The sequence below is a fragment of the Aquarana catesbeiana genome, linkage group LG02, assembly GCF_042186555.1.
Source record: "Aquarana catesbeiana isolate 2022-GZ linkage group LG02, ASM4218655v1, whole genome shotgun sequence".
Lineage (NCBI taxonomy): Eukaryota > Metazoa > Chordata > Amphibia > Anura > Ranidae > Aquarana > Aquarana catesbeiana.
In genome coordinates, this window is record NC_133325.1 from 350,533,256 (window position 1) to 350,549,552 (window position 16,297).

At 43.7% G+C, this 16,297-nt stretch overlaps 1 long non-coding RNA gene across 1 annotated transcript in view; it reads left to right on the plus strand.

Annotated features, from left to right (window-relative positions):
- Positions 1-248: 248 nt before the first annotated feature.
- Positions 249-16,297, plus strand: part of LOC141129910 (uncharacterized) — a 61,195-nt gene continuing 45,146 nt past the window's right edge. Inside the window, exons 1-2 of the long non-coding RNA XR_012241903.1 lie at positions 249-365; positions 7,791-7,901. This is a non-coding gene — a long non-coding RNA (uncharacterized lncRNA). The remainder of the gene's footprint in view (positions 366-7,790; positions 7,902-16,297) is intronic.

Consider the following 16,297-nt stretch of genomic DNA (forward strand, 5'->3'; position numbering starts at 1 on the left):
TTTTCTAGTATTATTTAGTTTGTCTATATTTATAAATAATGATGTATTTGTAGGATTGTTTTTAAATGGATTGTTTTATGAATGAAAATTAATAAAGTATATAAGCGCTGAATCAATATGATGATTCTGATGATCACCGTCAGTCACTATGGCAACCGGCACGCTTGTACGAGCATAAAGATGGAGTCTCTGCGGTCACATGGCTACCCTTGATAAAGTCACATGACATGTGACGCAACACGTCGGGAGGAGCCAGTGATGTCATCCAATCTGTCTATGTGCGAGACACATTGTCAGTGGTGATAGGAAGGAAAACAAAACTGTTCCTGATTGTTTCACAAGCGCTGTTATTTGCCAGCTAAAATGTAAGTTAATATGCTGTTGATTCAGATGGCGTTTGTCTTTCTTTGTATTACACAAGCTAAATACGGAATGGGAGGATTCTATACCATTATCTATAAGCTTCAGAATTACAGGGCAGAGACTCACAGCCCTATTTAATTGTTTTGATTGAAGAAATTGGAAATAGCATCTTTGATGGAGGTTTTTGAACACACAAAGAATATTTGTCGCTATTTATAAGGACTGAGACACGTCATTTAATTTGCTGTACAATTTTCTCCTGTTTTTTACTGGGATGTTTTTTTAAGACAGCTATGGATTTTAATTATTTTAAGCCCTAATTTTGACTGTGGTTCACATAATATTTTTGTTTTACTTCACGGTATATATTATATGTGTAATATTCCAATAGGAAGTTAATTATTAGCGCACCTTACTATTTAAATTAGTTTTTTTTTATTATAGTGGTATCAGAGCACTTTTCGCATGAGTGCAGCTTTCATTATTTGGTTATTTCCTATTTTTCACCCACATTCTAGAGGATTTTTGGTATATATTCACTTTTATCCCAGTCCCTGTTATTTGCACATTTACTCATTTATTCATTTTTTTCACATGTTTGTTTTATAAATACTTTAACACCAGTTCATATTAATATTCATTTTACATATCAGCGCTTTAGTACACCTTAATAATTTACAGTACATGTTGGCATTCATGGTTCCCTCAATGAACTGTAGCTCACCAGTGCCGGCAGCACTCATGCAGCCCCAGACCATGACACTCCCACCACCATGCTTGACTGTAGGCAAGAACACACTTGTCTCTGTACTCCTCACCTGGTTGCCGCCACACACACTTGACACCATCTGAACCAAATAAGTTTATCTTGGTTCATCAGACCACAGGACATGGTTCCAGTAATGCATGTCCTTAGTCTGCTTGTCTTCAGCAAACTGTTTGCTGGCTTTCTTGTACATCATCTTTAGAAGAGGCTTCCTTCTGGGACAACAGCCACGCAGACCAGTTTGATGCAGTGTGCAGCATATGGTCTGAGCACTGACAGGCTGATCCCCCACCCTTTCAACCTCTGCAACAATGACAGAACTCATACGTCTATTTCCCAAAGACAACCTCTGGATATGACGCTGAGCACGTCCACTCAACTTCTTTGGTTGACCATGGCGAGGCCTGTTCTGAGTGGAACCTGTCCTTTTAAACCGCTGTATGTTCTTGGCCACCGTACTGCAGCTCAGTTTCTGGGTCTTGGCAATCTTCCTATAGCTTAGGCCATCTTTATGTAGAGCAACAATTCTTTTTTCAGATCCTCAGAGAGTTCTTTGCCATGAGTAGCCATGTTGTACTTCCAGTGACCAGAATGAGAGAGTGAGAGGGATAACACCAAATTTAACACACCTGCTCCCCATTCACACCTGAGACCTTGTAACACTAACAAGTCACATGACAACAGGGAGGGAAAATGGCTAATTGGGCCCAATTTGGACATTTTCACTTACATTGTAGCAAAGTGTCATTTCTTCAGTGTTGTCACATGAAAAGATATAATAAAATATTTACAAAAATGTGAGGGGTGTACTCACTTTTGTGAGATACTGTACACTGTTATATACTGTACAGTATACTATTTATAAACATATGCACATTATAAAAATTTCTAGACTAATGGAAATCAGTTTGTCATCCACCTACCCCTGCAGTGCTCTATGACTATCTAGAAAGAATGACAACACCTTTCCTGTTCTGAAAATTCTGTGCCATCACCCCGGACTCTCCCCGAATTTTGAACTACAAGTAATTATCAGCCCTAGTAATGCTAACACTGAGCTCTCTGCTTCTTGCAACACAATCTTTACAGAACATTCATTCATATCTGTGTTATGTGCAGATGTCAGTATTGTGTTATAAGGCACTCTCATATATTTTATTAAAGCATAAAAAGAGTGAAGATGGGTTGTATAAGCAATAGACACTTGGGGGACTAAGGAACTGAGAAGCCAGAGTGCAATCACTTAACCACAGTGTGAAATATATGGAAATGAAAAGTGTATCTGTGGAATAGAAGACTTATTATTAAGGTTCCATTAAAAGCTTAGTAAATAATCATCTGGTAATAATAAATAGTTTGAGTACTTTCTATTTAAAATTAACCTGAACTACCATTAAAAAAATACTAAGCTACCGGTACTGCTGAAAGGCACACAACATGTATTTACATTCCTAAAGTGTTACTTAACCCACAACAGTAAAATCAGTCTGTATATGCAGTAAAGCATGCTTGTTATACTCACTGTGGAATCTAAGGGGTTAATCCTCTGCATTGAGTAAAAAGAGCCGTTTGATCCCGTATGCACAGATCCTCCTCTCCGTCCACTGTCCCTAATCATTTCCTGATAGTACAGAGCTCGGGGGCAATCTGCACATGCTCAGCTTGGTGTGTATTGCTAGAGAGTTTTTTTTGGGGGGGGAGCATGCATGTGATCAGCACAGGGCCAATCAGCACTGTCCAGACAGAGGGTCAGGGGTCCTACATCCTTGTAGAACAATCAGGGGAGAAACTCCCCCTACAAGCTTTAACCAGACACCGATAGCAGTCACAAGACTGCTCTAACTGCCGATGAGAAAAATAGTTATTTGACAGTTTATATTTACTAAAATGATTGCATTTCCATGTTCGGTGTACTGTGGGAGACCAGATACAGTGAAGGCAGGGTCCTGGGTTTAGGAACACTTTAAATGGAGCGTTTGTTGCTGTGGAATCCTTTGGATTGTTTATCCAGGTTTTACATAAGATCTTTGCTTCTCTCCAAGTTGAAATCATGCCTTGCTCCCTCTAATGCCCCGTACACACGGTCGGACATTGATCGAACATTCCGACAACAAAATCCATGGATTTTTTCCGACGGATGTTGGCTCAAACTTGCCTTGCATAGACACGGTCACACAAAGTTGTCGGAAAATCCAATCGTTCTGAACGCGGTGACGTAAAACACGTACGTCAGGACTATAAACAGGGCAGTAGCCAATAGCTTTCGTCTCTTAATTTATTCTGAGCATGCGTGGCACTTTGTGCGTCGGATTTGTGTACACACAATCGGAATTTCCGACAACGGATTTTGTTGTCGGAAAATTTTATAGCAAGCTCTCAAACTTTGTGTGTCAGAAATTCCGATGGAAAATGTATGACGGAGCCCACACACGGTCGGAATTTCTGACAACAAGGTCCTATCACACATTTTCCATCGGAAAATTCGACCGTGTGTATGGGGCATAAGAGTAAGGTCACACCCCTTTCATTAAAATATCAAATGCCAAGCCCTTTACTGCCCACCTCAGTGCTGCCATTTGACAATTGAATGACAGAGAATGGAGATTAGACCAGAAAGAGGACAGGGTTAATCTTGTCTTGTGGTATAGCCTGGGTCATGAATTCTGTGTGCTTCACAGGAAAAATATAACTTTATAGAGGAAAGCTTCATTAGGTTGGAATTTCTTAATTAGTAATAAACCCAAAAGTAAACATTTATTATATTGCAGCTTATCAATTTCTAGATGTGTTGGTTGCATTTGTTTTGTTTTATGGGCTTTCTTTCTTCTATTTTCATCTGATGATCTGGTCAGTAATTCCAGTAAAAAGAGATGGATGTAGATGCTATCGACAGTACACCCAGTATCAAAGGAATAATAATAAAATGCATCCATAGGTATAAGTCTTTGTCATATATATGCAAAGTCCAAATGTCCAAAAGGAAGCACCAGGGCAAGCCATTCCAGAGTTTGGAAGTAGTTTAGGCTCTAAATGTCAAACAGAAAAACAGAAGGAAAGCGCCTCTAAGTGCATATTTACATATTTATTGTAAAGATGAAATAGCCAATTGGCCACTTTTTTTTTTTAATGATGTGGCACATATGTTAGTAAGTAGCTAAGTAGCTAATTGTAGCTAATTGTCAATTTTATCTTATATTTTATCTTTTATTTTACAATAAATATGGAAATCTGCACTTAGAGGCGCTTTCCGTCTATTTTTTGATCTGGTCAGTAAACCTGTTGTCTTTCAAAAGAACAAGCTGTCCAACAGAAAGTATCAGTTAAAAAGAAGAGACACTTAGCACTGGCAGGGGTGCCTAAAATGATCAGCTTTTATTTATGACCCCTGTGCCCATTCATCTGGAGTGGGAGCACTCTAACACAAGAGGAGTGTTACTGACCCTATCACCAGGAGAAAACAGAGGGAAAAGGCCTAAAAAATGGAAAAATAATGCAGCCACCTCATCTAATGATTGGTAAGCTGCAATATGTTACATTTTTGGTTTTGGATTTAATACCTCCTTAAATTGATGTGTGACAGCATGCAGCATTGTATTATTTAAAAGTACTGATCCCACACAGATCCTAGAATTGTACTGTTTTTCAATAATCAATAGTCATTGCCTTATCTCCTACCCTCAAAAAACACATCTTCCATTTATCGTCACTAGCTGTGCTCATAAACTGTATACTTTTTCCAGGTCTGTGTGGCCTCACCTTACATATTATAGCCAAATATGGATCTGTGTTTATTATCTTTTTTCAAATGGTTTTGCATTCCCATAAAGTCTATGGTGATTAAAAACTGACTTTAACCACTTGCCTACAGGGCACTTATACCCCCTTTCTGCCCAGGCCATTTTTCAGCTTTTAGCGCTGTCGCAGTTTGAATGACAATTGCGCGGTCATGCAACACTGTACCCAAACAGAATTTTTATCCTTTTCTTCACACAAATAGAGCTTTCTTTTGGTGGTATTTAATCACTGTTGGGTTTTTTATTTTTTACAAAAAAAAAAAGACCGAAAATTTTGAAAAATAAATGTTTTTTACTTTTTTCTGTCAGTAAATTTTATAACTAAATAATTTTTTGCCACTGATGAGGCAGGACTGATGGGCACTGATTGGCTGAACTGGTGGGCATTGATGAAGTGACACTTATGGGCACTGATGAGGTGGCACTTATGGGTAATGATTTAGTGACACTGATGAGGAGACACTAATATGCCGCACTTATGGGCACTGATAGGTGGCACTGATATGTGGCACTAATGAGCACTGATAGGTGGCACTAATGGGCACTGTTAGGCAGCACTGGTGGGCACTGATAGGCGGCACTGGTGGGCACTGATAGGCAGCACGTTTAGGCTGTACTGATGGGCACTGATGGGTGGCACTGATGGGCGACACTGATGGGCATTACTGATGGGCATTGACCGACAGCAGTGATGGGCAGTGATGGGCAGCACTGATAGGCGGCACTGATTGCCAGCACTGTCTGGCATCGCTAATGGGCACTTATGGGCACTGATTGCTGCCACTGGTGGGCACTGATTGCTGGCATTGGTGGGCAATGGGGGGCACTGATTGGTGACACTGTATTTCTATACGGTAATCAGGCCTGATTACATTCCTATATGCCCCCCTGCGTGGAGATGCCGCTAATTGGCTCTCCTCGCCACAAGGTCTGTCATTGTGAGGCGAGGAGACCCGATTACCGGTATCTCCGTGTTTACATGTGACCGGATGTGATTGGTCGTGGCTCTTTACAGAGATCGGGGTTGCGCCGTGTCCTAGCAACACAACGCAGCCGCGATCGCCACGCTGCACGCCACCGCGGGCGTGGGGAGAGCGGCAGTTCTGAGATGAGTCATATGACGCCATCCCAGAACAAGAGCCGCACCGCCCCACCTTCATTTGACGGTGGGGCGGGCGGCAAGCAGTTAAGCAGGTCCAATGCATGGCAGAAAGAGGTCAACTACAAGTCAAATGCACCTGTCAGTGTATTCTAAATGATCTCAGATGTAAAATGAATGGCATTTAACACAGGCACTAAAGCAGTTTGGCTGTCCCAGAAGATGTGCCATCCAAAGGGATCAGTGATTGGCCTAACAGCTGACAACACTGTGTTTTCTTATGACAGAGTCCCTTTAAGACAACTAACTTTGGTGTGGACTACCTATTTCTGCTTAACAACTGTCAGAAATGCTTTGATGAGTTTTGCAGATGTGATGTTTCCCCCTCCCCCTTGTTAAATTCCCGGATAAAACCTGACTAAGTGTTTGTTCACACTGGTCCGACATGCGCTCCAACTTCAAGAGCACAAGTCACATGTCACCTATGAGAGCCCTCTTAACTGGTCCGACTTGTGTCGGTCTGACTTTGAAAAAGGTTCTTGAACTACTTTGGTCCAACCTGGGCACGATTTCCACCTATTGGTTTGAATGTAAGTCACATCCAAGTTGGATCACCATCTTAACTGATCCGACTTGTGGCATGCGACTGAGGATCTTAAAGAGGAACCCCACTCCAATTTTTCTTAAAAAACTGTGTGAAGCATCCCTCAGATCCATACAAGGCCCTTTGAATCTGATATGGATCTTGAAGGGGAACCCCAAGCCAAATTTAAAAAAAAATGGCGTTGGGTCCCCCCCAAATCTATACCAGACCCTTATCCAAGCATGCAGCCCAGCAGGTCACAAAAGGGGGGGACAAGCGAGCTCCCCCTCCTGGGCCATGTGCTCTCAACATAAGGGGGGTTCTTTGGGGTAGCGGGGCTCCTCCCAACACCCTTGGGTGGTGGTTGTGCGGGTCTTCGGACAGTGGGGTTTAGCGAAATCTGGAAGGGGCCCCGAACCCCGACCCCTTCACAAAAAACAACAGACTGTTTTTGACAAGTCCTTTATTAAAAATGAATAATGTCCCCCATCGTAGCTCCAGCATGTCATCTTTCTCCAGTACCACCACCGATGTCTTCTTCCTTTGGTCTTATCCCTCCACCGATGTCTTCTTCCTCAGCCGCCACTGACCCACTAAAAATTTAAAAAACAGTGTCATCTTTGGTGTCTGCCAGTTCTTATATAGCCATGGGGCTTGGCCATCTGGTGATATAGAAAAATAAATAGAAAAATAAAAATAAATAATAAATAATATAATATATATAATATAATATAATATAATATAATATAATATAATAATAAATAATAAATAAAATACAAAATAAAAATACAAAATAGTATAGAAGAAAGCAGCACCATTTTGGACTTTCTTCTATACTATTTTTACAATTACTGTTGATACAGTGATCATTATTTGTGTATGGTTATGAACACATGATGTTATTGCCTTTATATAACATCTCTTGGATTATCATTTGCACTTTAACTGCACATGACACTTTATCATATGTAAACCTTTGGTCAATTTTTTTATTTTTACTACTTAATTTAGTTTTTGCAAGGAGATTCACTTCATCACACTTGTTTACGATCTATAAGGATCCCTATTAGTGGGGGTCCCCATTTGTCAATGTTGTCACTTTATTAGTGCTGCACATTTACTATATGATTAGTAAATAGTACGATATCTCATATTTACATGTTTTATACTTTCACATTTCTTCAGTTACTTCCTGGTTTCCAGCCTTAGGCAAATGATGTCATACATCCCAGGAGTCTTCAGGCGGCAAGGAGAAGTTTTCTCAGCTAAGCACACTCTCCTGCCTGCATCCCTGCGGTAAGAACAGATGGCTTCCAGAAAGTAAATGCTACATGAATTATCTGCCCTTTCTTAAAATGGCCACGGCCAGAATTGCTAGGGGGCATTTTTCAAAGCAATTTCTCAGCAAAATAAAGCATGGAAACATGGATGAATGGATGAGTTTGCTTTGAATATTACAAATAAATTAAACAGCCTTTTTGGTTTGTGGTGTTCAGATCAGGGCCGGCCCTACAATGGGTCCCGGGGGGGTCCATGGGACCCAGGCGACACTTTAAGAGGGGCGGCAACAAGGGCGTACTGCCTGAGGAATTGAGGCTCCCTCTCTCTAGCATGCAGTTTCATCCTTGTACTGCATCGCTGCTGTCACTCACTGTCCTGGTGGACTCCTGGCTGGCCGAGACCCGATTCAAGTTGTTTACCAGCGGCCCCTAGCTCCCTGCCCAAACTGGTTGCAAGCTGCGGCCCACCTGGCATCTAGCAACCAGTGACGTCATGAGAAGAAGGAGAGAGAGGCCCCAGCATTCAGAGCGGAGGAGGATTTAACTTCCTCCTCCTCCACTAACTCCACCCACGTCCTCCCCGTATGTTCTCCGGAGGCATGCAGCTGAAACCTCATGAGGAGCTGATTGCAGTGCCCAGAGGGAGAGAGAGCTGGAACAAAACCTTTAAAGAGTTTAGGTAAAAAAAAGACAAACCAAAGCACTTACAAACAGATGAGATATGAGGCTTAAGATCATCAGTCAGGTCTCCCCCAGCAGCCAGCGTTCTGTGCTAAACTGTGAGTACCTCACATCAGAGTTCAGGGGGTGTGTGCGTCAGCCTGGTGCCACTAGCAAGCCTCTCAGCGCAGACTGCTGAGAGGATGGTTGGCAGATGAGTATGCTGGCAGCAGAGGAGAAGACAGATGGGATGACACCCTCAGAGGGCTAGGAGGAGGACACATCCTTAGATATCTGGGCATGTGACCCCCCAAAAGTGAAGTCCCAGCATGAACCCTTGATATCTAAGGTCTAGTGAACTACAGGGCCCAGCATGAATCCCTCAGAGCTAAAGATGTGACTCCCCCTGGCCCCTGCATGGGAGGAATCACATTGACAGCCAGCAGCAGGAGAGGCGTTCACCTTCTTGAGGCTTTGGTGTGTTGGACTGGTGGTAGGCTGCAGTTGGCAAGTGGCACTGCATCTGGTGGCAGGCTGCGGTGGCAAGTGACACAGCTGCGGGTGGCAAGTGACTAGGCTGTGGCTGGCAAATGGCACTGCATCTGGTGGCAGGCGATGGGTGGCAAGTGGCACTGCATCTGGTGGAAGGCGATAGGTGGCAAGTGGCACACTGCATCTGGTGGCAGGTTATGGTGGAAACTGACACAGCCGTGGGTGGCAAGTGGTACACTGCATCTGGTGGCAGGCTATGGGTGGCAAGTGACACAGCTGTAGGTGGCAAGTGGCACACTGCATCTGGTGGCAGGCTATGGGTGGCAAGTGAAACGGCTGTGGGTGGCAAGTAGCACACTGCATCTAGTGGCAGGCTATGAGTGGCAAGTGACACACTGCATCTGGTGGCAGGCTATGGGTGGCAAGTGGCACAGCTGTGGGTGGCAAGTGGCACACTGCACCTGGTGGCCGGCTATGGGTGGCAAGTGGAACACTGCATCTGGTGGCAGGCTATGGGTGGCAAGTGACACTGCTGTGGGTAGCAAGTGGCACACTGTATCCGGTGGCAGGCTATGGTGGAATGTGACACAGTGGCGGGTGGCAAGTGGCACACTGCATCTGGTGGCAGGCTATGGGGGGGCAAGTGACACAGCTGCGGGTGGCAAGTGACACACTGCATCTGTTGGCAGGCTACAGGTGGCAAGTGACACAGCTGCAGGTGGCAAGTGGCACACTGCATCTGGTGGCAGGCTATGGGTGGCAAGTGAAACAGCTGTGGGTGGCAAGTAGCACACTGAATCTAGTGGCAGGCTATGAGTGGTAAGTGACACACTGCATCTGGTGGCAGGCTATGGGTGGCAAGTGGCACAGCTGCGGGTGGCAAGTGGCACACTGCATCTGGTGGCAGGCTATTGGTGGCAAGTGGCACTGCATATGGTGGCAGGCTATGGGTGGCAAATGGCACAGGTGTGGGTGGCAAGTGGCACACTTCATCTGGTGGCAGGCTATGGGTGGCAAGTGGCACACTGCATCCAGTGGCAGGCTATGGGTGGCAAGTGGTACACTGCATATGGTGGCATGCTATGGGTGGCAAATGGAACACTGCATTCAGTGGCAGGCTATGGGTGGCAAATGGCACTGCATTTAGTGGCAGACTATGAGTGACAAGTGGCACATTGCATCTGGTGGCAGGCTATGGGTGGCAAGTGGCACACTGCATCTGGTAGCAGGCTATGGGTGGCAAGTGGAACACTGCATCTGGTGGTAGGCTATGGGTTTTAAGTGGTACACTGCATCTGGTGGCAGGCTACGAGTGGCAAGTGACACAGCTGTGGGTAGCAAGTGGCCCCCCTCTTTTCCTGCAGCCTGCCAGGTTGCATGCTCAGATAAGGGTCTGGTATGGATTTCTTAGGAGACCCCACACCATTTTTTTTTAATTTTGGTGCGGGGTTCCCCTTAAAATCCATACCAGACCTGAAGGGCCTTGTATGGAATTTGGGGGGACCCCCATGCATTTTTTTTTTTTAATTTTAGTTTGGGGTTCCCCTGTGGGGGAATCCCATGCCGTTTTTATCAATGAACTTTTATGTGTATTGCCGGGCCCGACAATTCATTATAGATGAGTTTTAAATGACTTTTTTTCCTTTAGAAATGTAATTTTGCTGTCAGACTGTTTTAAACACGGGAAACATGCGCCCCTTTACAAGCATACTATAGACACCCCCCAGGTATGCAATTTAAAGGAATATTACACTTTTATTGTTTCACTTTAAGCATTATTAAACTCACTGCTTCCGAACAAAAGGCCATTTTTAAAACTTTTTTTTTCATTGATACATGTCTCCTGGGGCAGGACCCAGGTCCCCAAACACTTTTTATGACAATAACTTGCATATTAACCTTTAAAATTAGCACTTTTGATTTCTCCCATAGACTTTTAAAGGGTGTTCCGCGGCTTTTGAATTTGCCGCGAACACCCCAAATTGTTCGCTATTCGGCAAACGGGCGGACAGCCAATGTTTGAGTCGACTCATGTTCAACCTGAACATAAAGCCCATCCCTAGTGACAAGTGACATAGCTGCTGCATCTGGTGACAGGCTATGAGTGGCAAGTGGCACACTGCATCTAGTGGCAGGCTATGGGTGGCAAGTGCCACTGCATCTGGTGTCAGGCTATGGGTTGAAAGTGACATAGCTGTGGTTTGCAAGTGGTGCACTACATCTGGTGGCAGACTATGGGTGGCGTGACACAGCTCTGGGTGACAAGTGGCACACTGCATCTGGTGACAGGCTATGGGTGGCAAGTGATACACTGCATCTGGGGGCAAGCTATGCGTGGCAAGTGACATAGCCATGGGTGGTAAGTGGTACGCTGCATCTAGTGGCAGGCTATGGGTGGCAGGTGCCACTGCATCTGGTGGCAGGCTATGGGTGGCAAGTGGCACTGTATCTGGGGGTAGGCTATGGATGGCAAGTGGCACACTGCATCTGACGGCAGGCAACGGTGGCAAGTAACAAGCTGCATCTGGTAGCAGGCGACGGTGGCACACTGCATCTGGTGGCAAGTGGCAAGCTCAGGGCTCCCACTGATTCTGCATTGTGATGAGTTGAACTATTTCATTACATATTACAATGTAGTAATATAAATAATGTGATTTGATCATTCTTACACCATATCCATCATTGTGCTGGGATGATTTAAGTGCTAACACCAGCTATTTGCCCGACAAATCACCCGCCGCTGAATCCCCCATCAACTTCAAGACTACATCCCCCCTCAGCAGTTTGGAGATGCGGTCACCCTAGCCACCACCGCAGTACTGCTGTCGCCACATGTTGCATCATTGAGCTGGGATCAGAGCTTAGCTGGTAGGTGGCGGTGAAGAGGAAGGGGGGAGCTTTCATGGTGCTGCACAATTCATATACCTGTGAGCTGATGTTTTTGGGCATGTCTCTTTGCTGGAGGGGGCATGCCACTTTGCAGGAGAGGGCATGTCTGTTTGCAGGAGGGGGCATGTCTGTTTGCAGGAGGGGGCATGTCTCTTTGCAGGATGGGGCATGTCTCTTTGCAGGATGGGGCATGTCTCTTTACTGAAGGGGGCATGTATCTTTGCTGGAGAGGGCATGTCTCTTTGTTGTATTGGGCATGTCTCTTTGCTGGAGGGGGTATGTCTCTTTGCAGGATGGGGCATGTCTCTTTACTGGAGGGGGCATGTCTCTTTACTGAAGGGGGCATGTATCTTTGCTGGAGAGGGCATGTCTCTTTGTTGTATTGGGCATGTCTCTTTGCTGGAGGGGGTATGTCTCTTTGCTGTATTGGGCATGTCTCTTTGCTGGATGGGGCATGTCTCTTTGCTGGAGGGGGCAGATGTAGTGTAGTTCTGCTTTAAGCTGAACACATTCTGGATATGTCAGTTCACTATGATGTGTTCTAAAGGCAGGGAATGTGTAATAATGAAAGAATAAAAGGGAAGTATATTTTGAGTCAAAGGATAGTTAAGACACATTCATTCTTTGGCGATACCAGTTCTGGGTATAATTTCACCGTACACTACATGATCTAAAGTTCTTATCATGCTCATTATTTCATAAGAAATGATGACACCTTACCTTGTATAAAATAAATTGCCTTCATGCAAGGCAGTTTTGTTAATCAAACATTGCAGGACCCTTGTCCTTCTGGTGATTAATCAGATACCGAGCCTTCTCATTAAATAATAATACTGCTGAAACATCTGAGGTTTGCCTTCAAAATGTACTCAGCAGTGATCTGATGAAGTATATAAGCTACTATAGGATGCTATTATAAAATCCAGTATTTTAATTTTTAGAAATCATGTACCCAAGTAATAAAACTCAGTCGATTATATACATTTTTGCCAGTTATTATCAATGACTAATTTTACATTTATAAAATTAACCAGCTAATACACCCCTTTGGTTTAGTAGTTCATAGACAAAAAAAAAGATCATTCAGCATTGTTTTTACCATATTGAAACTCAAAGGCCTCAATCAGCAGGAGCAGGGGGGGTGGCATCAGGCCCCAAAATGTAAAGAGATTTTTTTTCTCTTACCTCTGTTTTCTTTTCTTCTTGCAATCATTTTTGGGCATTCTGAAGTTAATTTACCAATTCTGATAATATGTTCACTTTACGAAGATATTTTTAATTTTACAAGATCATTTTCCCTTAGCTTAGTGAAAGAGGGAAGCTCTGCTGACGTCCATCATCCAGTCATGCACAAGCTTTCAGATTCTGATAAGCCCCCCACCTGCAGACCCCGACAACCAATGTCTGGGTTTGTCGGGAAGAGGCTCTTGTCCCCATCAACCCCTTTGGCACCCCTCCCTATGTTGAGGGCAAGCGGACTGGTATGGTTCAGGAGGGGGGTTCTAGCTCGTCCCCCCCTTTCCTGGCCTGCAAGGCTGCTTGCTCAGATAAGGGTCTGGTATGGATTTTTGAGGGGACCCCACGCTGTTTTTTTTCTTAATTCTGTCACAGGGTTCCCCTTAACCACTCCAATACACTGTATTGTATACTATACATTATATACCCAGCACTGTATTAACCCCTTCCCGCCGACCGTACGCAGATATGCGTACTCGGCTTTCCGGGGTTATACTGGGATGATGCCCGCAGCTGCAGGCATCATCCCGGTACCGTTGTTTACAGCGGGCGATCGGCTACCCATGTATAACAACCGATGCGGCTAAAAGCCGCTCGGTTGTTGTACCGGAGGAACGGAGGGGACATCCCCCCCTCCCGCCGCTGTTGCCGGGCCTCCCGTGCGATCGGGAGGCCCGGTGTCCAATCGGGTACCTTCGGCGGCTGGGGGCGGGCTGGAACGAAGCTGTGAGCGGCTTCGTTCCAGCCTACTCGTGTAAACGCAGAAGCGACGTCATGACGTCACTTCCCGTTTACTTGGCTGCCAATGGCGCCGAATTTAAAAAAGTACACAGTATTCAGAATCGCCGTTTTCAGCGATCTGAATACTTTGAAGTGTAAAGGAGGGATGGGGGGTCTTTTAGACCCCCCATCCCTCCATAAAGAGTACCTGTCACCACCTATTACTGTCACAAGGGATGTTTACATTCCTTGTGACAGCAATAAAAGTAAAAAAAAAAAAAAAAAAAAATTTTTAAAACACAATTTATAAAGTAAAAAAATAAATAAAATAAATAAAAAAAAAAAAAAAATTTTTAAAGTGCCCCTGTCCCCGCGAGCTCACGCAGCGAAGAAAACGCATACAGAAGTTGCTCCCGCATATGTAAACGATGTTCAAACCACACATGTGTGGTATCGCCGCGATTGTCAGAGTGAGAGCAATAATTCTAGCCCTAGACCTCCTCTGTAACTCAAACCTGGTAACCGTAAAAAATTTTTAAAGCGTCGCCTATGGAAATTCATAGGTACCGTAGTTTGTCGCCATTCCACGAGTGCGTGCAATTATAAAGGGTGACATGTTTGGTATCTATTTACTCGGCGTAACATCATCTTTCACATTATACAAAAAAATTGGGGTAACTTTACTGTTTGGATTTTTTAAAATTCATGAAAGTGTCCCTTTTCCAAAAATTTGCGTTTAAAACACCGCTGCACAAATACCGTGTGATAAAAAATATTGCAACAATCGCCATTTTATTCTCTAGATTCTCTGCTAAAAAAATATATATAATGTTTGGGAACTCTAAGTAATTTTCTAGCAAAAAATACGGATTTTAACTTGTAAACACCAAATTTCAAAAATAGGCTTAGTCATGAAAGGGATATATACTACACTGACTGCACTATATACTCTCCACTGTATATTATATACTACACTGACTGCACTATATACTCTGCAATGTATTATATATACTACTCTGATGGCACTATATACGCTCCACTGTATTAGATATACTACACTGACTGCACTATATGCTCTGAACTGTATTATATATACTACATGGACTGCACTATATACTCTGAACTGGTCAATCAGCAGCCATCAATGCACTGCAATCTCACAGTGCATTATGGGGCACCCCGCGGCGATCGAATTTGGCGTAAATGCCCCATATGTTTTTTTCTTTGTACGAACAAACGAACAGCTGATGTTTCAGTCGAACGTATGTTCGACTCGAACATCCAGACCATCCATATTAGCTACATGCCATTTCCCACCCTCACCTTTCCCTAGCTTACATCACACTTTCAACCCCCTACCTTCACTACCTCTGCTGACAGAAATTACTTTCTGGCCTTATTTAACCCCCAGATAATGTATTGCTTTACTGCCTTCTGTCATAGACTTCACGATTCTCTCCCCCACATACTGTCATACTCTCCATACTCCTCTCCTGCACATACTGCCCGCACTCATACCTTGTATACTCCTCTTCTCCTGCAGATGCTGCCTTCTTTCATAGACTTCACAATTCTCTCCTCCACATACCATCATACTCTCCATACTCCTCTCCTGCAAATACTGCCCTCTCTCATACCTTGTATACTCCTCTTCTCCTGCAGATGCTGCCTTCTTTCATAGACTTCACAATTCTATCCCCCACATACCGTCATACTCTCCATACTCCTCTCCTGCACATACTGCCCACTCTCATACGCTGTATACTCCTCTTCTCCTGCAAATGCTGCCCTCTTTCATAGCCTTCACAAAAAGAAAGAAAGAAAGAAAGAAAGAAAGAAAGAAAGAAAGAAAGAAAGAAAGAAAGAAAGAAAGAAAGAAAGAAAGAAAGAAAGAAAGAAAGAAAGAAAGAAAGAAAGAAAGAAAGATGGAAGGAAAGAAAGAAAGAAAGGAATGATGGAAAAAGGAAGGAAAGAAAGAAAGAAAAGATGGAAAGAAAGAAAGAAAGAAAAGAAAGAAAGAAAGAAAGAAAGAAAGAAAGAAAGAAAGAAAGAAAGAAAGAAAGAAAGAAAGAAAGAAAGAAAGAAAGAAAGAAAGAAAGAAAGAAAGAAAGAAAGAAAGAAAGAGAGGGGGATGGAGAAAGAAAGAGAGAAAGAGAGAAACAAAGAAATGGAAGGAAAGAAAGAAAAAAGGAAAGAGAGAGATGGAAAGAAAGAAAGAAAGAAAGAAAGAAAGAAAGAAAGAAAGAAAGAAAGAAAGAAAGAAAGAAAGAAAGAAAGAAAGAAAGAAAGAAAGAGAGGGGGATGGAGAAAGAATGAGAAAGAAAGAAAGAGAGGGGGGTGGAGAAAGAATGAGAAAGAAAGAAAGAGAGGGGGATGGAGAAAGAATGAGAAAGAAAGAAGGAAAGAAAGGAAGAA